Source organism: Pseudophryne corroboree, chromosome 6 (genome assembly GCF_028390025.1).
Source record: "Pseudophryne corroboree isolate aPseCor3 chromosome 6, aPseCor3.hap2, whole genome shotgun sequence".
Lineage (NCBI taxonomy): Eukaryota > Metazoa > Chordata > Amphibia > Anura > Myobatrachidae > Pseudophryne > Pseudophryne corroboree.
This window is the reverse complement of record NC_086449.1, coordinates 283,549,405-283,574,625: the sequence shown is the minus strand read 5'-3', so window position 1 is coordinate 283,574,625 and position 25,221 is coordinate 283,549,405. Positions and strand designations below refer to the sequence as shown.

The window sequence follows — 25,221 nt, the reverse complement described above, 5'->3', positions numbered from 1 at the left end:
CGCTTTGTATCACCGCTTTCCAGAATACGCACACAGCTGAAAACCTCTTACGGCAACTGAGGAAGATCATCGCAGAATGGCTTACCCCAATTGGACTCTCCTGTGGATTTGTGGCATCGGACAACGCCAGCAATATTGTGTGTGCATTAAATATGGGCAAATTCCAGCACGTCCCATGTTTTGCACATACCTTGAATTTGGTGGTGCAGAATTTTTTAAAAAACGACAGGGGCGTGCAAGAGATGCTGTCGGTGGCCAGAAGAATTGCGGGACACTTTCGGTGTACAGGCACCACGTACAGAAGACTGGAGCACCACCAAAAACTACTGAACCTGCCCTGCCATCATCTGAAGCAAGAAGTGGTAACGAGGTGGAATTCAACCCTCTATATGCTTCAGAGGTTGGAGGAGCAGCAAAAGGCCATTCAAGCCTATACAATTGAGCACGATATAGGAGGTGGAATGCACCTGTCTCAAGTGCAGTGGAGAATGATTTCAACGTTGTGCAAGGTTCTGATGCCCTTTGAACTTGCCACACGTGAAGTCAGTTCAGACACTGCCAGCCTGAGTCAGGTCATTCCCCTCATCAGGCTTTTGCAGAAGAAGCTGGAGGCATTGAAGAAGGAGCTAAAAGGGAGCGATTCCGCTAGGCATGTGGGACTTGTGGATGCAGCCCTTAATTCGCTTAACAAGGATTCACGGGTGGTCAATCTGTTGAAATCAGAGCACTACATTTTGGCCACCGTGCTCGATCCTAGATTTAAAACCTACCTTGGATCTCTCTTTCCGGCAGACACAAGTCTGCTGGGGTGCAAAGACCTGCTGGTGACAAAATTGTCAAGTCAAGCGGAACGCGACCTGTCAACATCTCCTCCTTCACATTCTCCCGCAACTGGGGGTGCGAGGAAAAGGCTCAGAATTCCGAGCCCACCCGCTGGCGGTGATGCAGGGCAGTCTGGAGCGACTGCTGATGCTGACATCTGGTCCGGACTGAAGGACCTGACAACGATTACGGACATGTCGTCTACTGTCACTGCATATGATTCTCTCAACATTGAAAGAATGGTGGAGGATTATATGAGTGACCGCATCCAAGTAGGCACGTCACACAGTCCGTACTTATACTGGCAGGAAAAAGAGGCAATTTGGAGGCCCTTGCACAAACTGGCTTTATTCTACCTAAGTTGCCCTCCCACAAGTGTGTACTCCGAAAGAGTGTTTAGTGCCGCCGCTCACCTTGTCAGCAATCGGCGTACGAGGTTACATCCAGAAAATGTGGAGAAGATGATGTTCATTAAAATGAATTATAATCAATTCCTCCGCGGAGACATTGACCAGCAGCAATTGCCTCCACAAAGTACACAGGGAGCTGAGATGGTGGATTCCAGTGGGGACGAATTGATAATCTGTGAGGAGGGGGATGTACACGGTGATATATCGGAGGATGATGATGAGGTGGACATCTTGCCTCTGTAGAGCCAGTTTGTGCAAGGAGAGATTAATTGCTTCTTTTTTGGTGGGGGTCCAAACCAACCCGTCATATCAGTCACAGTCGTGTGGCAGACCCTGTCACTGAAATGATGGGTTGGTTAAAGTGTGCATGTCCTGTTTATACAACATAAGGGTGGGTGGGAGGGCCCAAGGACAATTCCATCTTGCACCTCTTTTTTCTTTTATTTTTCTTTGCGTCATGTGCTGTTTGGGGAGGGTTTTTTGGAAGGGACATCCTGCGTGACACTGCAGTGCCACTCCTAGATGGGCCCGGTGTTTGTGTCGGCCACTAGGGTCGCTAATCTTACTCACACAGCTACCTCATTGCGCCTCTTTTTTTCTTTGCGTCATGTGCTGTTTGGGGAGGGTTTTTTGGAAGGGACATCCTGCGTGACACTGCAGTGCCACTCCTAGATGGGCCAGGTGTTTGTGTCGGGCACTTGGGTCGCTGAGCTTAGTCACACAGCTACCTCATTGCACCTCTTTTTTCTTTGCGTCATGTGCTGTTTTGGGAGTGTTTTTTGGAAGGGCCATCCTGCGTGACACTGCAGTGCCACTCCTAGATGGGCCAGGTGTTTGTGTCGGCCACTAGGGTCGCTTAGCTTAGTCATCCAGCGACCTCGGTGCAAATTTTAGGACTAAAAATAATATTGTGAGGTGTGAGGTATTCAGAATAGACTGAAAATGAGTGGAAATTATGGTTTTTGAGGTTAATAATAATATGGGATCAAAATGACCCCCAAATTCTATGATTTAAGCTGTTTTTTAGGGTTTTTTGAAAAAAACACCCGAATCCAAAACACACCCGAATCCGACAAAAAAAATTCGGTGAGGTTTTGCCAAAACGCGGTCGAACCCAAAACACGGCCGCGGAACCGAACCCAAAACCAAAACACAAAACCCGAAAAATTTCAGGCGCTCATCTCTACTTCTTAGGCTACTGGACACCATTAGCTCCAGAGGGATCGAACACAGGCCCAGCCATGGAGTCCGGTCCCAGAGCCGCGCCGCCGACCCCCTTGCAGATGCCGAAGAGTGAAGAGGTCCAGAAACCGGCGGCAGAAGACTTTTCAGTCTTCATGAGGTAGCGCACAGCACTGCAGCTGTGCGCCATTGTTGTCAGCACACTTCACACCAGCGGTCACTGAGGGTGCAGGGCGCTAGGGGGGGCGCCCTGGGCAGCAATGAAATACCTATACTGGCTAAAAGATACATCACATATAGCCCCTGGGGCTATATGGATGTATTTAACCCCTGCCAAGTCTCAGAAAAACGGGAGAAGAAGCCCGCCGAAAAGGGGGCGGGGCCTATTCTCCTCAGCACACAGCGCCATTTTCCCTCACAGAAATGCTGGTGGGAAGGCTCCCAGGCTCTCCCCTGCACTGCACTACAGAAACAGGGTTAAAACAGAGAGGGGGGGCACTTATTTGGCGATATGATTATATATATTAAGATGCTATAAGGGAAAAACACTTATATAAAGGATTGTCCCTGTATAATTATAGCGTTTTGGTGTGTGCTGGCAAACTCTCCCTCTGTCTCTCCAAAGGGCTAGTGGGGTCCTGTCCTCTATCAGAGCATTCCCTGTGTGTGTGCTGTGTGTCGGTACGTGGGTGTCGACATGTATGAGGACGATGTTGGTGAGGAGGCGGAGCAATTGCCTGTAATGGTGATGTCACTCTCTAGGGAGTCGACACCGGAATGGATGGCTTATTTAAGGAATTACGTGATAATGTCAACACGCTGCAAGGTCGGTTGACGACATGAGACGGCCGGCAAACCAATTAGTACCTGTCCAGGCGTCTCAAACACCGTCAGGGGCGTTAAAACGTCCTTTTACCTCAGTCGGTCGACACAGACACAGACACGGACACTGACTCCAGTGTCGACGGTGAAGAAACAAACGTATTTTCCTTTAGGGCCACACGTTACTTGTTAAGGGCAATGAAGGAGGTGTTACATATTTCTGATACTACAAGTACCACAAAAGAGGGTATTATGTGGGGTGTGAAAAAACTACCTGTAGTTTTTCCTGAATCAGATAAATTAAATGAAGTGTGTGATGATGCGTGGGTTTCCCCCGATAGAAAATTATTGGCGTTATACCCTTTCCCGCCAGAAGTTAGGGCGCGTTGGGAAACACCCCTTAGGGTGGATAAGGCGCTCACACGCTTATCAAAACAAGTGGCGGTACCGTCTCCAGATAGGGCCGCCCTCAAGGAGCCAGCTGATAGGAGGCTGGAAAATATCCTAAAAAGTATATACACACATACTGGTGTTATACTGCGACCAGCGATCGCCTCAGCCTGGATGTGCAGCGCTGGGGTGGCTTGGTCGGATTCCCTGACTGAAAATATTGATACCCTTGACAGGGACAGTATTTTATTGAATATAGAGCATTTAAAGGATGCATTTCTATATATGCGAGATGCACAGAGGGATATTTGCACTCTGGCATCAAGAGTAAGTGCGATGTCCATATCTGCCAGAAGATGTTTATGGACACGACAGTGGTCAGGTGATGCAGATTCCAAACGGCACATGGAAGTATTGCCGTATAAAGGGGAGGAGTTATTTGGGGTCGGTCCATCGGACCTGGTGGCCACGGCAACAGCTGGAAAATCCACCTTTTTTACCCCAAGTCACATCTCAGCAGAAAAAGACACCGTCTTTTCAGCCTCAGTCCTTTCGTCCCCATAAGGGCAAGCAGGCAAAAGGCCAGTCATATCTGCCCAGGGATAGAGGAAAGGGAAGAAGACTGCAGCAGGCAGCCCATTCCCAGGAACAAAAGCCCTCCACCGCTTTTGCCAAGTCCTCAGCATGACGCTGGGGCCGTACAAGCGGACTCAGGTGCGGTGGGGGGTCGTCTCAAGAGTTTCAGCGCGCAGTGGGCTCACTCGCAAGTGGACCCCTGGATCCTACAAGTAGTATCCCAGGGGTACAGATTGGAAATTCGAGACGTCTCCCCCTCGCAGGTTCCTGAAGTCTGCTTTACCAACGTCTCCCTCCGACAGGGAGGCAGTATTGGAAACAATTCACAAGCTGTATTCCCAGCAGGTGATAATCAAAGTACCCCTCCTACAACAAGGAAAGGGGTATTATTCCACACTATATTGTGGTACTGAAGCCAGACGGCTCGGTGAGACCTATTCTAAATCTGAAATATTTGAACACTTACATACAAAGATTCAAATCAAGATGGAGTCACTCAGAGCAGTGATAGCGAACCAGGAAGAAGGGGACTATATGGTGTCCCTGGACATCAAGGATGCTTACCTCCATGTCCCAATTTGCCCTTCTCACCAAGGGTACCTCAGGTTCGTGGTACAAAACTGTCACTATCAGTTTCAGACGCTGCCGTTTGGATTGTCCACGGCACCCCGGGTCTTTACCAAGGTAATGGCCGAAATGATGATTCCTCTTCAAAGAAAAGGCGTCTTAATTATCCCTTACTTGGACGATCTCCTGATAAGGGCAAGGTCCAGAGAACAGTTGGAGGTTGGAGTAGCACTATCTCAAGTAGTTCTACGACAGCACGGGTGGATTCTAAATATTCCAAAATCGCAGCTGTCTCCGACGACACGTCTGCTGTTCCTAGGGATGATTCTGGACACAGTCCAGAAAAAGGTGTTTCTCCCGGAGGAGAAAGCCGGGGAGTTATCCGAGCTAGTCAGGAACCTCCTAAAACCAGGAAAAGTGTCAGTGCATCATTGCACAAGGGTCCTGGGAAAAATGGTGGCTTCTTACGAAGCGATTCCATTCGGCAGATTTCACGCAAGAACTTTTCAGTGGGATCTGCTGGAAAAATGGTCCGGATCGCATCTTCAGATGCATCAGCGGATAACCCTGTCTCCAAGGACAAGGGTGTCTCTTCTGTGGTGGCTGCAGAGTGCTCATCTACTAAAGGGCCACAGATTCGGCATTCAGGACTGGGTCCTGGTGACCACGGATGCCAGCCTGAAAGGCTGGGGAGCAGTCACACAAGGGAAAAATTTCCAGGGAGTGTGATCAAGTCTGGAGACTTCTCTCCACATAAATATACTGGAGCTAAGAGCAATTTACAATGCTCTAAGCTTAGCAAGACCTATGCTTCAAGGTCAGCCGATATTGATCCAGTGGGACAACATCACAGCAGTCGCCCACGTAAACAGACAGGGCGGCACAAGAAGCAGGAGGGCAATGGCAGAAACTGCAAGGATTCTTCGCTGGGCGGAAAATCATGTGATAGCACTGTCAGCAGTGTTCATTCCGGGAGTGGACAACTGGGAAGCAGACTTCCTCAGCACGACCTCCACCTGGGAGAGTGGGGACTTCATCGGGAAGTCTTCCACATGATTGTGAACCGTTGGGAAAGACCAAAGGTGGACATGATGGCGTCCCGCCTGAACAAAAAACTGGACAGGTATTGCGCCAGGTCAAGAGACCCTCAGGCAATAGCTGTGGACGTTCTGGTAACACCGTGGGTGTACCAGTCGGTGTATGTGTTCCCTCCTCTGCTTCTCATACCTAAGGTACTGAGAATTATAAGACGTAGAGTAGTAAGAACTATACTCGTGGCTCCGGATTGGCCAAGAAGGACTTGGTACCCGGAACTTCAAGAGATACTCACAGAGGACTCATGGCCTCTGCCGCTAAGAAGGGACTTGCTTCAGCGAGTACCATGTCTGTTCCAAGACTTACCGCGGCTGCGTTTGACGGCATGGCGGTTGAACGCCGGATCCTAAGGGAAGAAGGCATTCCGGAAGAGGTCATTCCTACCCTGGTCAAAGCCAGGAAGGAGGTGACCGCACAACATTATCACCACATGTGGCGAAAATATGTTGCGTGGTGTGAGGCCAGGAAGGCCCCACGAAGAAATTTCAACTCGGTCGATTCCTGCATTTCCTGCAAACAGGAGTGTCTATGGGCCTCAAATTGGGGTCCATTAAGGTTCAAATTTCGGCCCTGTCGATTTTCTTCCAGAAAGAATTGGCTTCAGTTCCTGAAGTCCAGAAGTTTGTCAAGGGAGTAATGCATATACAACCCCCTTTTGTGCCTCCAGTGGCACTGTGGGATCTCAACGTAGTTCTGGGATTCCTCAAATCACATTGGTTTAAACCGCTCAAATCTGTGGATTTGAAATATCTCACACGGAAAGTGACCATGATGTTGGCCCTGGCCTCGGCCAGGCGAGTGTCAGAATTGGCGGCTTTGTCTCACAAAAGCCCATATCTGATTGTCCATTCGGACAGGGCAGAGCTGCGGACTCGTCCCCAGTTCTCCCTAAGGTGGTGTCAGCGTTTCACCTGAACCAGCTTATTGTGGTACCTGCGGCTACTATGGACTTGGAGGACTCCAAGTTGCTAGATGTTGTCAGGGCCCTGAAAATATAGGTTTCCAGGACGGCTGGAGTCAGGAAAACTGACTTGCTGTTATCCTGTATGCACCCAACAAACTGGGTGCTCTTGCTTCTAAGCAGACGATTGCTAGTTGGATGTGTAGTACAATTCAGCTTGCACATTCTGTGGCAGGCCTGTCACAGCCAAAATATGTAAATGCCCATTCCACAAGGAAGGTGGGCTCATCTTGGGCGGCTGCCCGAGGGGTCTCGGCTTTACAACTTTGCCGAGCTGCTACTTGGTCAGGGGCACACCCTGGCTGAGGAGGACCTGGAGTTCTCTCACTCGGTGCTGCAGAGTCATCCGCACTCTCCCGCCCATTTGGGAGCTTTGGTATAATCCCCATGGTCCTGACGGAGTCCCCAGCATCCACTTAGGACGTCAGAGAAAATAAGAATTTACTTACCGATAATTCTATTTCTCGTAGTCCGTAGTGGATGCTGGGCGCCCATCCCAAGTGCGGATTGTCTGCAATACTTGTACATAGTTATTGTTACAAAAATCGGGTTATTATTGTTGTGAGCCATCTTTTCAGAGGCTCCGCTGTTATCATGCTGTTAACTGGGTTCAGATCACAGGTTGTACAGTGTGATTGGTGTGGCTGGTATGAGTCTTACCCGGGATTCAAAATCCTTCCTTATTGTGTACGCTCGTCCGGGCACAGTATCCTAACTGAGGCTTGGAGGAGGGTCATAGGGGGAGGAGCCAGTGCACACCACCTGATCCTAAAGCTTTTACTTTTGTGCCCTGTCTCCTGCGGAGCCGCTATTCCCCATGGTCCTGACGGAGTCCCCAGCATCCACTACGGACTACGAGAAATAGAATTATCGGTAAGTAAATTCTTATTTTTTTGGTGTAGTTTTCTCCGTACAGTGACCGGGAACCCCAATTAGTACACCGTGTCCCCTCGCATGGCTCGCTTCGCTTGCCATGCTTCGGTCAAGGTGCCTCGCTGCGCACTGCACAGGTTACCTACCGTTCCCAGTTGTAGTCCACGTGGATCGCAAAGTATGAAAAAGTTCAAAAAATGAAAATTATTGAAAAACTCATGTCGACCTTTTGTCAAGTCGACATAGAAACCATGTCGACCTACTTACTGTTGACCAATAGTGGTCGACCTAGACACTGTCGACCTAAGTCTTGTCGACCTAGAGACCAGATAACGATCAGCAGGGTGCAGGCAGCGATTAGAGATGGATTTATCTTTACCCCTTGTGCCCCCTAACAGCTGGTGCCTAGAGACCAATGCTTCCATTGCCCCCAGGAGTTCAGCTACTGAATATACCCCATACTGAAAATTATACGTATATTAGAATATCCCTAATACTGACACATTATATAAATGTAACCAAGACGTACCTATAATAGTGTCCATTCTAATATGTAGACAGCAAATACAAGGACCAATAGTAATAAAAAAAAAACCCTAAAGGCAGGTGGGAGAGGTCCTAGTTCAGACAAAATAAGTCTCCACCTTCAAGTGCACATACAGTATATATACACAGTTACCGAATAAAGAGGGTGGTTGGACGGCACACCCTAATATTACACCTAATAAGAGATGCTACCATGCTGAGACTTGTAGTGCCACACAGAAAAAAGTAAACCGCAGGGGCACACTCTAAGCACTAAGAATACTGATAATAAGTACAATTATAATATACTCTACAATTTAAGTACAAATAAGGTTCTTAGCACGTTTAACTAAAATTGCTTGCCCAACTACCACATCAAGGCGAAGCTGATAAAGTGGGCCCCTATCATACCTTGTTCTGACTTTGGCGGGATGTAATAGCATCCAAAATTGCCGAAGGTGTGGGATGCCGGCTGATCTCAGACTTTTTTAAAGGGGCAAGCACTTACAAGACAAAACCATGCCTTGTAAGTGATTGTCCCTTTAAAAAAAAAACATACGTGAACGGCCGGCATCCCGCACAATCTCGGACGCCATTACATTCTGCAGATTTTATATATGGTTTAAAGTGTATTTTGTATCCCAAATAAACCACCAAACTTATTCTTCTAAAGCGTTAGTAAATCAACCGGACATGTGAGAGTGAACTGCTTAATGAAGCCCTTTAATACTACCACTGATACACTGTTTAATATGTCATTATCATAGGATAGAAAACCTTTGACTTTATTGTAGTAAATTGATTTAAAGCACTGAGTTTTCTCTTAGTTATAACTCAGTTACCGTAGGTCATTCTGCTTAGCTCTTGTGACAGTTGGTAGATCTTTATAATAAGCACTAACCTCCCTAGACATACAAATAGAAAAAAATGTACAGTAAGTACTGTACTAGGTGCTCTCCAAAGGACTTCTAAAGTAATTCCATTTTACAGGCGAACTACATTGGTAAACCACATAGAAATTAAGGTACTATCCACATTCTGAGCTTGTCTGATTTGTCTTACAATTCAACAAATCTATAGAACCTTACCAGTTCCAGGGATCGGTCACGCCACACACACGCTACACATGCTGGTCAAGACTGGAACATTGTCAGAAAAAAATGTGAAATTGGTGGCCTCAAAACAAGCACAATGGGCCTGATTTGGATTTGGAAGCAAAGCAGAAAAAGCATGTAACTGGAACAAACCATTTTGCAATGCAAGGGGAGAAAATACATTTATATTTTTGCTGTGCAGGGTAAATATTGGCTGCCCTTTGCATGTAGCTCACATATGTTAGACAGCTTTATTTTTTTCACTGCAACTTAGATTTCAGTTTTAACACACCCACCCAAATCTAACTCTTTCTGCACACGTTACATCTGCCCCACCTGCAGTGCAACAATTTTTTTCTGTCAATCTGTGCTTGTAGGCAATTGCTGCCAGTGCCGTAACTAGACATTTTAGCGCTGTGTGCAAGATAAGGCATCGGCGCCCCCTCTCCCACTATGTAAAACAGGGGCAATGCGCGGCGTAGGCGCGCGCAAAAAATATAGGGGCATGGCTTCATGTGGAAGGGGTGTGGCCACAAAATAATACCAATTCATATTACATATTATAGTAGTCTCCATTATTCAAATTACGCCACACAGTAGCGCCACTACACCAGGTACAGCCCCTTTTACACATTACGGCAGACAGATCCCCCTTTTACACATTATGGCAGACAGCGTCCCCTTTTTACACATTGCGACAGACAGTGTCCCCTTTTACACATTACGGCAGACAGCTTTCCACTTTTACACATTACGGTAGACAGTGTCCCCTTTTTACACATTACGGCAGACAGTGTCTCCTTTTTACACATTACAGCAGACAGCGTCCCCTTTTCACACATTGCGGTAGACTGAGTCCCCTTTTTACACATTACGGCAGACAGCATTCCCTTTTTACACATTACGGCAGACAGCATCCCCTTTTTACATATTACGGCAGACAGCATCCCCTTTTCTCTAACATCCTAGTGGATGCTGGGTACTCCGTAAGGACCATGAAAATCGGCGGCTGAAGACTCCGGTCTTCATTAAGGTAGCGCACAGCACTGCAGCTGTGCGCCATTGCTCCCTTAGCACACCACACACTCCGGTCACTGATGGGTGCAGGGCGCTGAGGGGGGGGGGGGGGGCGCCCTGGGCAGCAATTAGATTACCTTACTTGGCGAAAAGCACATAATACAGTCTGATAAACTGTATATGTGCATTAACCCCCGCCATTAAAGTACATAAAAGGACAGAAGCCCGCCGCTGAGGGGGCCGGGCCTTCTTCCTCAGCACACCGGCGCCATTTTCTCTTCACAGCTCAGCTGGAAGGAAGCTCCCCAGGCTCTCCCGTGCAGTATCCTGGTACACAAAGGGTAAAAAAGAGAGGGGGGGCACATAAATTTAGGCGCAAAACTGTGTATATAAGCTGCTATAGGGGAAAAATCACGCAGTATAGTGTACATCCCTGTATTATATAGCGCTGTGGTGTGTGCTGGCATACTCTCTCTCTGTCTCTCCAAAGGGCCTTGTGGGGGAACTGTCTTCAAATAGAGCATCCCCTGTGTGTGTGGTGTGTCGGTACGCGTGTGTCGACATGTCTGAGGTAAAAGGCTCCTCTAAGGAGGTGATAGAGCGGATATGTGTGTGGGAGGGTGTCTCCGTCGACAACGCCGACACCTGTTTGGATATGTGTAAGTCCTGAGGTAAAATTATTGCACAAAAGGTTAGGGAACAGAAAGGAAATCTACCCTGGTCTGTCCCTATGTCACAGAGTCCTTCAGAGTCTCTCTATGTTCACTATCCAAAATAACAAAGTATCGACACGGAGTTTAACTCCACTGTCGACTACGATAATGCAAAGTTACAGCCAAGAGGGCTAAAAGATATTCAATATATGATTATTGGAATAAAAGATGATTTGCATATCACTGATGACTCATCTGTCCCTGACACGAGAGTACACATGTTAAGGGGAAGAATGCTGAGGTAAATTTCCCTCCTCTCATGAGGAAAAAGAGCGGGAATCTCCAGACAAGAGACGGCAGCTTCCCACAAGAGAATTCTCAGGCTGTATCCTTTCCCCACTAGGGCCAGGATGTGTTGAGAATCTTCCCCTTGGGTGTCCTGTTTGCACTAGCTATTCTCAGGGATCCTGCAGATAGTGTGCACATTCTAGTATACTACCCAGACCGGCGATTGTGTCGGCATGGGTTTATAGCGATGTGGCAGCGTGGACAGGTACCTTATCAGCAGAGATTGAGACCCTAGTATGCATATAAATATTTTAAGATGCTGTCTTAAGTGATAGATATATAATTATAAAGCATGCCCAAAGGGACATGAGTATACTGGGTCCTAGAGACAAAAGCTATGTCGATTTCTGCTTGACGTGTCCTGTAGAATATACATTGGACAGATGATGCCGACTTAAGAGGCATATGGAAGGCTGAGGATTGTGTGGAGAAAGGTTCTCGGGCCTGGTCTCCACAGCTATAGCTGGTAATTCTGATATTTTGCCTTATATTCCTGCACAGCCTAGGAAAGCACGACATTATTAAATGCAGCTTTTCGAATAAAGAAACAAGAAAGTCTTAGGTGCGTCCTTTCTTGTCAGAGCCGGGGGCAGAGGAAAGAAGCTGTACAACACAGCTAGTCCCCAGGAACAGAAGTCCTCCCCGGCCTCTACAAAAATCCACCGCATGTCGCTGGGGCTCCACAGGCGGAGCTAGGCCCGGTGGGGACACGCCTTCGTAAGTTCAGCCACAAGTGGGTTCACTCCCTGTTAGATCCCTGGGCAATAGAAATTGTATCTCAGGGATACAGGCTGGACTGTGAGAAGATGCCCCCTCACCGAGGACCCGGCGGGCTTCCCCCCAAGAGAGGGAGCCAGTGTTAACTGCAATTCGTAAATTGTATCTTCAACAGGTGGTGGTCAAGGGTCCCCTCCTTCAACAAGAGGGTGTTATTATTCGACCATGTTATAATCCCGAAACCAGACGGTTCGGTTAGACCCATATTGTATTAAAATCCCTGAACATATACCTGAAAAGGTTCAGGTTCAAGATGGAATCGCTAAGAGCGGTCATTGCAAGCCTGAAATGAATCGGGACATAAGGGATGCATACCTTCGTGTCCCCATTTATCCACCTCATCAGGCGTACCTCAGAATTGCGGTACGGGATTGTCATTACCAATTTCACCAAGGTAATGGCGGATATGATGGTGCTTCTGCGGAAGCAAGGTGTCACTATTATCACATACTTGGATGATCTCCTCATAAAAGCGAGATCAAGAGAGCAGTTGCTGGACAGCGTATCACCTTCTCTGGAAGTGAAACGGCAACACAACTGGATTCTATATATTCCGAAGTCGCAGTTGGTTCCTACAGCTCATCTGCCTCGCCTAGGCATGATCCTAGACACAGACCAGAAGAGGGTTTATCTCCCGATAGAGAGAGCTCAGGAGCTCATGACACTGGTCAGGAATCCATTGAAAACCAAAACAGGTGTCAGTGCATCACTGCACTCGAGTCCTGGGAAGGATGATGGCATCATACGAGGCCATCCCCTTCGGCTGGTTCCATGCAAGGACAATGGAACTTACTGGACAAGTGGTCCGGATCACATCTTCAGATGCATCGGTTAATCACCCTATCCCTCAGGGCCAGGGTGTCTCTCCTGTGGTGGCTGCAGAGTGCTCACCTTCTCGAGGGCAACAGATTCGGCATTCAGGACTGGGTCCTGGTGACCATGGATGCAAGCCTCTGAGGGTGGGGGGCAGTTACACAGGGAAGTAAATTCCAAGGTTTGTGGTCAAGCCAACAGACTTGCCTTCACATCAATATCCTGGAACTAAGGGCCATATACAACGCCCTAAGTCAAGCGGAGTTCCGGCTTCGCGACCAACCGGCTCTGATCCAGTCAGACCGCAGGGGCTCATGTAAACCGCCAGGGCGGCACAAGGAGCAGGGTGGCGAGGGTAGAAGCCACCAGAATTCTTCGCTGGGCGGAGAATCAAGTAAGCGCACTGTCAGCAGTGTTCATTCCGGGAGTGGACACGACCTCCACCCGGGAAAGTGGTGACTTCATCAGGAAGTCTTCACGCAGTTTTGCAAATTGATGGAAACTGCCTCAGGTGGACTACATGGCATCCCACCTCAATAAAAAGATAAAAAAGGTTTTACGCTGGGTCAAGGGACTCTCAGGCGATAGCTGTGGTCGCACTAGTAACACCGTGGGTGTTCCAGTCGGCCTATATATTCCCTCCTCTTCCTCTCAGACCCAAGGGCTGAGAATTGTAATAAACGGAGGAGTGTGCACAATATTCTTTGCTCCGGATTGGCCAAGAAGGACTCGGTACCCGGAACTGCAAGAAATGCTCTCAGAGGACCCATGGCCTCTGCCTCTCAGTCAGGACATGTTGCAACAGGGACCCTGTCTGATCCAAGACTTACCGCGGCTGCGTTGGACGGCATGGCGGTTGAACGCCGGATCCTAGCGGAAAAGGGCATTCCGGATGCAGTTATTCCTATGCTGATAAAGGCTAGGAAAGACGTGACAGCAAGACTTTTTCACTGTATATGGCGAAAATAGGTTGCTTGGTGTGTGGCCGGGAAGGCCCTACAGAGGAATTCCAGGGGGGTCGATTCCTGCACTTCCTACAGTCAGGAGTGACTATGGGCCTAAAATTAGGATCCATAAAGGCCAAGATTTCGGCCCTATCCCTTTTTCTCTCAAAAAGAACTGGCTTTACTGCCTGAAGTTTGGACGTTGTTACAGGGGTGCTGCATATTCAGCCCCTATTGTGCCTCCAGTGGCACCTTGGGATCTTAACGTGTGTTGGATTCCTAAAATCCTACTGGTTTGAGCCACTTAAGACCGTGGAGCTAAAATATCTCACGTGGAAAGTGGTCATGCTTTTGGCCTTAGCTTGGACTAGGCGGGTGTCAGAATTGGCGGCTTTGTCATGTAAAAGCCCATATCTGATCTTCCATATGGAAAGGGCAGAATGGAGGACTCGTCCCCAATTTCTCCTTAAGGTGGTATCATCGTTTCATTTGAACCAACCTATTGTGGTGCCTGCGGCTACTAGGGACTTGGAGGATTCCAAGTTGCTGGACGTAGTCCGGGCCCTGAAACTTTATGTTTCCAGGACGGCTAGAGTCAGAAAAACTGACTCGCTATTTATCCTGCATGCACCCAACAAGCTGGGTGCTCCTGCTTCAAAGCAGACTATTGCTCGCTGGATCTGTAGCACGATTCAGCTTGCACATTCTGCGGCTGGACTGCCGCATCCTAAATTAGTAAAAGCCCATTCCACGAGGAAGGTGGGCTCTTCTTGGGCGGCTGCCCGAGGGGTCTCGGCTTTACAACTTTGCCGAGCTGCTACTTGGTCGGGTTCAAACACTTTTGCAAAATTCTACAAGTTTGATACCCTGGCTGAGGAGGACCTTGAGTTTGCTCATTCGGTGCTGCAGAGTCATCCGCACTCTCCTGCCCGTTTGGGAGCTTTGGTATAATCCCCATGGTCCTTACGGAGTACCCAGCATCCACTACGGACTACGAGAAATAGAATTACCGGTGAGTAAATTCTTATTATTACACATTAAGGCAGACAGTCCCCATTTTTACACATTACGGTTAACTGCGTCCCCCTTTTTACACATTACGGCAGATAGTCCCCCTTTTTACATATTATAGCAGATAGTCCCCCTTTTTACACATTACGGCAGACAGTGTCCCCTTTTTACACATTATGGCAGACAGCGTCCCCTTTTTTTACACATTACGGCAGACAGCATCCCCCTTTTACACATTAGGTAGATAGATAGATAGATAGATAGATAGATAGATAGATAGATAGACAGACAGACAAACAGACAGAATAGAATAGATGATACTTACCCTCTCTCCGCTGGCTCAGGCAGTCAGGCTCCTCGGTGCTGGCAGCTCTGGGGCAGGGGAGAAGGAAGAGAAGGGAGGGGGAGGAGGGAGCCACAGCAGCGCACTGTAATTGCCGGTGGCGCCCTGCAGCAGTCCCTCTCCTGTCGCATTGGCTGGCTGCCGCCGCTGTAAATGCTGGGATGAGGGCATTATGTGTGGCACTACTACTATGGGCATTATGTGTGGCACTACTACTGTGGGTGTTAAGTGTAAGGGCCACTACTACTGTGGGCATTATATGTGGCACTACTACTGTGGGAGTTAAGTGTAAAGGGCACTACTACTACTGTGGGCATTATATGTGGCATTACTTCTGTGGGTGTTAAGTGTAAGGGGCACAACTACTATTGTGGGCATTATATGTGGCACTACTACTGTAGGAGTTAAGTGTAAGGGGCACAACTACTATTGTGGGCATTATATGTGGCACTAATACTGTGGGTGTTAAGTGTAAGGAGCACTACTACTGTGGGCATTATGTGTGGCACTACTTCTGTGGGCATTATGTGTAAGGGGCACTACTACTGTGAACCTTATGTGTATAAGGGACACTGCTGTGGGCCTTGTGTATAAGAGGCACTACTGTGTAGCATAATGGTATAAGGGGCACTACTGTGTGTCTTAACATGAATTAGGGGCACTACATATGGTGTAATGTGAATAAGATTGTGCTACTGTGTGGTGTAATTTGAACTGGGGGGTACTATTGTGTGGCCACGCCCTTTTTTTTACGGCCTGCACCTTCAGCTTTAGCTGTTACTTCATTATGTATGGGAGGGAGGGTGCAAATGTATAGTTTGCAGGGGGGCACCGAACATCCTAGCACTGGCCCTGGCTTGAGTGGTTGCATCCTCCTGTGTGTAGCCTGCACTACAGCACTTTAAGCCTATTTATTAAATACATTTCTCCTGAAAATCACGCTGAAATTACAGTTTACGTATGATTTAAATATCTGAGATTTCTCCGGTGTTAGGCAAACTATTAAGCTGGTCCAGTTTACCAAGCTTTGAAAAGCATACCTTATTTTAAGAGGTCATAAGATGTTGAAGCTCAGTGGTTCCAAAACTTTTTTTTAATCACGGCGCCCTAGAGTATCAGAATTTTTTTCACAGCACCCCTAGGCCAAAGGTTTCTTATTGAGAAATTTAGAAAGGAATATTAAGGAAATTGTGTTTATATGTCATCCTTAAGGTGCCCATACACTAATACGATATGGCCCTTGTATCACACTATTTCAACCCATCGAGCCAATAAATCGTGTGAAAAGTACCATATCGTATGTGTTTTACCTCAGATTCTGATCGGAGCCAGAGATCGCCATGGCTGCCACAAGGATTTGTTGGATTCTGTCGCAGTCAATGGCATCGCATACGATACATCGTATGCAAAAGATATATCATATGTGATCCAGGCACCGGGGAGCCCCGTGGGTAGTTGGCGGGGTATCGCATGCAAGGTTTACATACGATACTTTGTAGTAGTGTATGGGGGCCTTTAGGTTCAATTGCATGGGGAGGAACAGGGTTTGCTTCTGTGTGTCCACATATTTTATGATTGACAGCCACAATCACTGGTTTTGCCTATGACCTTGACCATAAATAATTTGAATTGATACTGGACCACCAATATAAAGCAACCCTGCAAGTACCGCAAGGCTATCCAGGGTGCTACAGCACCGTTTGGAAACAACTGACTTAAATGTATTACTATTATTATGAATTGGACTAAATTTTATGATTGACAGCCGCCAGCACTGGTTTTGCCTATTACATTGACCCTACATAATTTGAATTGGTCCTGGACCACCAATCCAAGGCACCCCTGCAAGTGTCCCGATGTACTCCAGGGTGCCTAGGCAGTAAGCACACAGTTTGGGAACCACTGCGTGTAGCCTATAGGCTATAGTGTAGCCAGAGAAAAATCTGAATCTGAAGATAGGCCTCATATGACACTCCTTGGGAACATGCTTAAGTTGTAGTTATAGCAGCCATTCTCGCTGTAAAGCAACAACTGAGTATGTATATATTTGTTAATTAGAAAATGTACCCCGAGCATGCCCTTTGTACTGTCTAAGCAAATTTGCCTCCCTTTGTCTCCCAGAAAGAAGTAAAATAACACTTTCAGTTAAATAAAGGTGTTTACTGACTCTGTGGCTGCTATTATTTATTGGAACCTGCAGATTAGCCATGCTATGTTACAATAACTTTACAAGAAAGGGCAATTGAAGAACACAGCAAGAGATTATTCAGTAGAGGAGAGGAACAACACTTTCACTAAAATAATAATGAAGGCCATTCTATCTTGGACCATTTTGTGCATATAAGCAAGTTGTACTTAATAGTTTTCCTTTTGACTTTAATTTCACCATGCAATAGAACAGCAGGACAGACAATAGTCTGGAAATGTTTAGATCCTCAGTCTTGGATACACACCAAAATAAGGTAACGTAGTGAGAATTCAAAGCACGTGGTTTTGCAACATCTCTGATACTGTACCTGCAAACTGGAGATTTTCGCTGATACATTATTCACAGACTCAGGCTGAAAATGAGTTAAAAGGATACCCAATGTGATGACTGCAGTGATAATTATGGAGCGCAAAGAATCATGCTGGTGCCAAAGTAAGAAATGTTAAATAAATAAAATAGAGCACAGCCTATATATCCAACCTAGTCAATGGGATGTAGTCATGATCCCGGTGGTTGGGATCCCAGCGGTCAGCATAGCGACCCCGGGATCCTGGCCGCCAGAATGCTGGCAGGGGGACGAGGGCTATTCCCACTCACGAGCGTCCACGACACCCACAGAGAGGGAATAGAAACTGTGGCGAGCGAGGATCCTGGTGTTGGTACGCTGACCGCCGGTATCCTGAACCCAACCTTAGACAGTGGCATAATCTATAATATGTGCAGAATGTGCGGTGCACACGTGCCCCTGAGTCAAAGAGAGCCCACACCATACGCCCTGCACCTATTACATTTATTTAGAGCTGGCACCATATTTACTGATGAAATCACCAGAATAATGGCGCCAGTGCCATTTTCCTGGAGATATTGCGCATGCGCAGTAGACTCCAGCACAATGTGTGAGGGGAGTGGCATGTATGGAAATTACACACGGTCCACTTCCACTGGTAAATCAGAGTTTAATAAAAATGGTTTGTTATGTACCATTATTGGGTCATTATCGGCTTCATTGGAAAACGTGGTCAGAAAATGTATGTTATTAGCTATATGTATCACAGGGCAAAGCAAAACACTGGGGCCACTACACACCCATTACCGGGAACCAATTAAACAAAAAACCATAGCATGCCCCTCCTGTGGTCCTGCGCAGTCTCTCCATATGCTTCCATACAGTGAATGGCTGCTTCCATACAGTGAATGGTTGTCAGAACTCCAATTGGTGGATAGCTCCAGCCATCACCCAATCAGCATGCTGACAGCTATTTACTGTCTGGTTGCAGGCTGGGAGGTAGGTAGAGAATGCTGTCTCGCCGCTCTGATTGTGTGATCACTACCCACACCTGCTTGGAGGCCTCTAGAATTGTGGGGCCCTGGGTAGCTGCCCAGTGTGCCTATACGTTGTTGTTGTTGTTGTTGTTAATAATAATAATAATAATAATAATTTTATTTATATAGTGCTCTTTCTCCAATAGGACTCAAGGCACTTAACAGAATTAACATTACACAGTATAGAAACAATGACGAACAGAAAAGCTTTTCATAAAATACAGAGAGCATGGAGATGGCCCTGCTCGCATTAGGTAGTAATTAAGACTTTTATGGCTGCCCGAAACTATAGCCACTTTGTGTGTGACTCAGAATCAGGACCCACATGGACACATTGTAACTGCCCCATGTGCATGACCACTCAAGCTGAATGAGAGGATGCAAATATGAAGAGCAGAAATGTGACGCTTTTCCTTTATATTTTCTCAGTACATATATTAAATACTTTTTTTTGGGGGGGGGGAGGGGGGATGGAGGCAGTATGAGGTGGGGTTTGCCCCTCAGATGCTGTGAAAGGAGCAGGCAAATATTGATGTTTTCAGGCTGCTGTTAGTGGCAACTGCCTATTGTTCTTCTCATCATCTCCACTTGTTACAACCTAGAGAGCAGTGTCTAAGAAAAGGTCAAATGTTTCATTTTGTTTCTATTACTAGAATGTGGACCAGAATTGTCTGCATTGTGCACAACTAACAAATGTGGGTAACCCATTACCAGGGCCGTAACTACGTGTGTGCCAAGTGGGCTTGGCACACAGCGCAGTTGCCCTGAGGGCGCACGGCCAGCGGCATGTAATGAGTCAAATTGACTGATTACATGCCTCTGAAGTCTGCGCTGTGCGCCGCCGCCGCGCTGTGGAGGAGAGCTACAGCGCCGGGCAGGTGAGAAGGAGGAGGAGGGAGGGGGACTGGAGCCGCAGCAGCGCTATTTCATTGGTAGTAAGCGCCGCTGCAGCATCCCCCACTCCTTCCGTATTGGCTGCCCGGCGCTGCTGTGGATGCTGGGATGCGGTTCCTCCGGTTCACTGCCACTATCTTACATGGGGGGGGGGGCGCCAATGTCGTTTCTTGCATACAGCGCTAAAATGCCTAGTTACGGCACTGCCCATTACGTTGTTTTTTTTTTTAAAAGATTCACCAGCGGTAACTTTCTTTGCTTCATTACCACTAGCACTGGCGTCGCCTCTTTTCTTATACAATGTACAGTACATGTTTGAGCACACTTCCCTCCTGTTGTCTATGGCAGTTATAGGCTTATTACGTGATGGTTCATTTTCATTTTTATCTGGCGACCTTTGAGCATGGTGGGCATTTTTCACATTTTTGAGGGACATATACTGCATGCAAAATAGACCCAAAGCTCAAATTTACCTTCACATGCTAAGTTGGAGGCATTTAACATGCTTAAGGTGCATACACACTGAGCGATTTCCCCCCTGCCCAGCTATAGAAAGCCATCCACCACGCCGTTCAGCTGCTGGTAATACCAGCAGATGAACGGCGGCAGCCGGTGATGAAGCAGGGGCGTGCATCATCGCTCATTGCCGGGGCATACACACTGGGTGGTTTTGAACTGAAAGCAGCTCAACACACCAAAAGTGAGCTGCGTTCAGCTCAAAATCGCCCAGTGTGTATGGACCGATACAGGTATGCACCAATAACATATGCACCAGGTTTATATCAAGCATACATCATATATACTCATAGCAATAAGATCATAAACACAAGCATAATTTTTTAACATTAATTTCATAGCATAACATTTACATATAAATAAAAAAAAACTCTATAGTGCAGCAAGTGTAATTTTCCTTCATGTGTATAAATGAAAATAGCAATATCAGCTTCATAGGTAAAACTGCAGACAGCCAATCAGAAGCGGCTAGCTGCAGTGATGTGCAGTGAGGTGAATGGCTGGGGAGGCACACATGGGGATGGGTCTGAATGCTGGGAGCCTGTCTCACCCCCTACTCAATGTAACTCTCCCCTCACTACACTAAGCTACAATGTCTACTGAGTCTCCAACCTGCGTCCCTGTGTCTTCTCTTGCTGCTGCTGCTGCTGACTGAGCTCTGATTACAGTGCACTTCCTGGTCACATGACACATCCAAGTATCCATAAATGCACAAGACACCCCCCCACTCTCTGACGCATGCCTCTATTTGCTCCCTTTCTGTGCAGCTTTAATGCCCGTCATGTGTCCCCGTCCCCAGCTCTGCAAAGCAGTGTCTGACTATAGAACCGAGGCAGAGCTGTTGCAGCCTCATCTCTTGTCTCCCTGCAGCTCCAGGGATTCTCTACAAAGCTGGTGAGTGTTAGCTTTAAAATGAATTACAATAAAGAAAGAAGATGTTTATGTTCTAAATATCTTCTGTGTATTATTCTAGCAATTTTTATATAAAATCTTAGGAGTTTGACAGGGAGGCTCTGCCTTCCCTGCCTACCCTGACTGCACATCCCTGGCTAGCTGGTGCTGGAGTCAGTCATTAGCATCAGGCACCTGCAAGTGTGACTTCTACTGATAGGGGTCTGCCTTGGGGCCTAATTCAGCATGAACTGCAATTTAAAGATCTGGCAGTCTGGGCAATTATCAAAAGACTGTGCATGCACTGTGCACGCATCGAGCATGCATCAGAGCCGCATTGCGTTCGCAATTTTATAGCAATGTAATCACAAATTGGTTGACAGGAAGTGAGCGTTTAGGGGTGGTAGTATGGCGTTTTGTGGGAGTGGCGGCAAAAACGCAGGCGTGTCATGGCAGTATGGTAGGGCGGGTCTCTGACATCATCTGCAGTCACTTGCATGCTACAGTATGTACAGATGTGTGGATGCTCATTGCTCTGCCTTGGCACAGATTGAATTTACCCCTTCGATGTTCCTGATTTTGCGTTTGGATTGCGATGCATCACATAACTGCAGTGGGTGTTTTTTCCATTTCTAGACAGCAACTACAGTACCTGTTTATTCACAAGATGATATGTGTAGCACTATTGTGCTGCAATTCTGTCTTCAGTAAGTATGTGAAAACTTTGTCTATACACAGCCCCTTGCAGTGCATCACAAACCTAACAACATCAGGATTGAGCTGAAAATAGCCTTTCTTACTAATCATTTTGAAAGGGATCAATGAAGCAACAACTAGGGCCATGTATACTCCGAGAACTGCAATTTGAACATATGTAGGTTTCAAAGGCAGAATTACCATGGTTGCAATGTGCATCTGCTAGGGGACCTGCCGCCAGGAAGTGTGTGTGGCTGCTCCTCCCTCCACTACAGTAGTGTCACCTTTGTAACCCAACAGCCACTAAAAGCCACCTATATGATGTAACAGATACACAACAACCATAACCATCCAATATAACAACCCCTCCATGCTGGCCAAATTTTAGAAATGAATCCTGTAAGCCAGCTGGGTCTATAGAAGGATATCCTAAAGACCTGTACTGATTTTATCTTTTATAATTAAGAGCTATGACTATAATAGCAAAATAAATGCCTTGGAATATATAAATGTTATGTAGGAAAATGTAATGCATAGCTGCATCTTGTCTGTGTGTGAATTGATGTCTGAAGAATAAATGTCTATGGCTATAGGTTTCAATTTCAAACATCACATTGCATCATGTATGGTAAAGATGCAGAAAGAGACACACAAATGACAATGACGGTTGTGTAAGATCAGCCAGAAGAAGATGATGCTGTAGGAGATACTTCCCACACCATTTAATCATCTCTATGTATTCATTTCCCCTCCCCCAGGAAAAAGACCCACTTACACAAAGGAAAATGCATTGAAACAAAATCTACCATGCGGTATGAAACACCCACCACAGCCTGCAAATCTGATAATCTTTATCAGCCTACACACACTGCCAAGAGTGACATGTATTAAAGTGCAATAAAAATGCATTATATAATTGGTGATCTTTAACACCTGCTTCCTGCCTAGTCTCCTTTTACAGGCAGCATGCTCAGAAACCTCTGTGATGGCATCATGACAGCACATTAGTCTTTTCTTAAATTATTTTTGTACGAATCTGAGATTGTATCTATTTCCATCTTGAATTATTCATGTGCTGGCAGTAAACAGCAAGCTACATTTGGAAGTACATCTGATAAAAAGATATAGTGTTTTTTTCTTTTTTCTAATTTACTGAAAATGGTTTTACAAACCTAATATACTTTTGCAACATTAAAGGAAACCCTGAATTACACCTTTTCAAGATTTCACTCAGAACAAGCATAAAACTTTGTTTTCACATTCAGAATGCAGGTTTGCCTTAACTAATTTGTGGGAACTCCCCCGCCTCCCTCCCCTCCATAGCAGATGTTTTTGGGAGATGCCTGCAAGACTCAATTATCTCCAGGATGTAAGAAGTGGGGACAGCACCAGATATCTGAGAGATCTGCTGCAGTGTCTCCAAATTTCTTCTCCAAAGCAGCCCCCATAAGTTGCTATGGGGGGCTTCTCAAATATGAAATGTCATACCTCCCAACATGGGCCCTCATTCCGAGTTGTTCGCTCGGTAAAAATCTTCGCATCGCAGCGATTTTCCGCTTAATGTGCATGCGCAATGTCCGCACTGCGACTGCGCCAAGTAAATTTGCTATGCAGTTAGGATTTTTACTCACGGCTTTTTCATCGTTCTGGCGATCGTAATGTGATTGACAGGAAATGGGTGTTACTGGGCGGAAACAGGCCGTTTTATGGGCGTGTGGGAAAAAACGCTACCGTTTCCGGAAAAAACGCAGGAGTGGGCGGAGAAACGGAGGAGTGTCTGGGCGAACGCTGGGTGTGTTTGTGACGTCAAACCAGGGACGACAAGCACTGAACTGATCGCAGATGCCGAGTAAGTCTGGAGCTACTCAGAAACTGCTACGAGGTGTGTAATCGCAATATTGCGAATACATCGTTCGCATTTTTAAGATGCTAAGATTCACTCCCAGTAGGCGGCGGCTTAGCATGAGCAAATCTGCTGAAATCCGCTTGCGAGCGAACAACTCGGAATGAGGGCCATGGCCCTCTCCAGGAGGGACAAAATGCCCTGCTTCTGGATTTTTCTCTTAATTTATGATTGCCGGCACCTGTGTTGAACAGGTAATGGATAAGAAAGGTGTTTCAGCACAGGTGACGGCAATCATACAGTAAGAGGGAAGTCCAGAAGCAGAGCATTCTGTCCCTCCTGGAGACGGTCATATTGGGAGGTATGCAATGTATTACATCATTAGCTGCATTAGCCATTGGGTAGTCTGTGTGGGAGGAGGAGCAAGGCAGTGCCGGGTTTGGCCACAATGCCGCCAAACATTAGGATACATTTTCTGACAACGTTCTGGAACCAAATACCATCTTGTGAGGACTTTAATGTGATGGCAACACTGATAGAGGATTTGAGAATGTTAGAGTGCATCACGTACCCAAGTCTTCAGGCCTAGCTCGTGACCAAGTTCAAGTTCCTAGTCCTGTTCATGGGGCGAGAGGGGGGCAGGGGCTAGAATAGTATGAAGGTCAGAAGTAATTTTCTATTTGGGTGAAAGAGGGGGATAGTTGGCCTTATAAAGTTCGGAATATGACCTAGTGATATGGAAGCCCAGGTATTTGATGACGGAATTACGCCATTGGAAGTCAAAGCTAAGTTTTAGCAGCTCTTCAAGGGTGTCAGGTAGATGGAATGTGGATTTGGAATGATTCATTTTGTAGCCAGAAACCGCACCAAATTCAGATAGCTCCCTGAAGAGATTGGGTGGACAGGTAAGGGGCTTCGAAAAAGTAAGAAGAATGTCATCTGTGAAAAGAGACATTTTGTACTGAGGGTCCTTAACCACTTAACTGATGATTTTTTCCCCAAAAACCACTGAGAAATGTTCCTGTACACACTGTGTATATGACTGGTCGCATCCTGTGTGACCAGATCAGATAAGGCACTTGCTGGTGTGGTCACATCTGATGTGACCGTGCCCGGCAAGTGGTTAACTACAATCCCATTAATATCAGGGTTGGGGCAAATTCTAGAGGCCAGGGATTCGATGACCAATGCAAAAATCAATGGGGAGAGAGGGCAGCCCTCCCTATTGCCAATAGTGACAGGAAACTATCAGAGAGGGTTCCACTTGCTAAGACAGAAGCATAATTAACTATTTTAAGCAGAAATAATGTGTTTAATTGGGTTGCATTTTCAGTTGCTCTAATTTAGGTTATGAGGAGTGTGCAATAAGTTTCCGGATGTGCAGTGCATAGATATAACTCATTATGGAGATCTACAGAGGCCACTGGAGCACCATGATCTTTTATGACAAGAGTGGTCTGCGGCAGCAGGAGAATATTAACAGACTGCAAGCTGATCTTGGGGAGGAAGCACTGTCCCTAACCACTGTGTTTGAGTGGTTTGCAGAATTTCGGAGCGGGAGACAGTCCCTGGAAGATGAGGAGCGCTGCGACCGAAATGTGTCCGTCAATGCTTTCTCTGGCCTAG

General features: G+C 46.8%; 1 long non-coding RNA gene across 1 annotated transcript in view; it reads left to right on the top strand.

Annotated features, from left to right (window-relative positions):
* Nucleotides 1–22,963, top strand: part of LOC134935196 (uncharacterized) — a 44,914-nt gene extending 21,951 nt beyond the window's left edge. The window contains exons 3-4 of the long non-coding RNA XR_010179976.1: nt 20,933–21,059; nt 22,511–22,963. This is a non-coding gene — a long non-coding RNA (uncharacterized LOC134935196). The remainder of the gene's footprint in view (nt 1–20,932; nt 21,060–22,510) is intronic.
* The last annotated feature ends 2,258 nt before the right edge of the window (nt 22,964–25,221 follow it).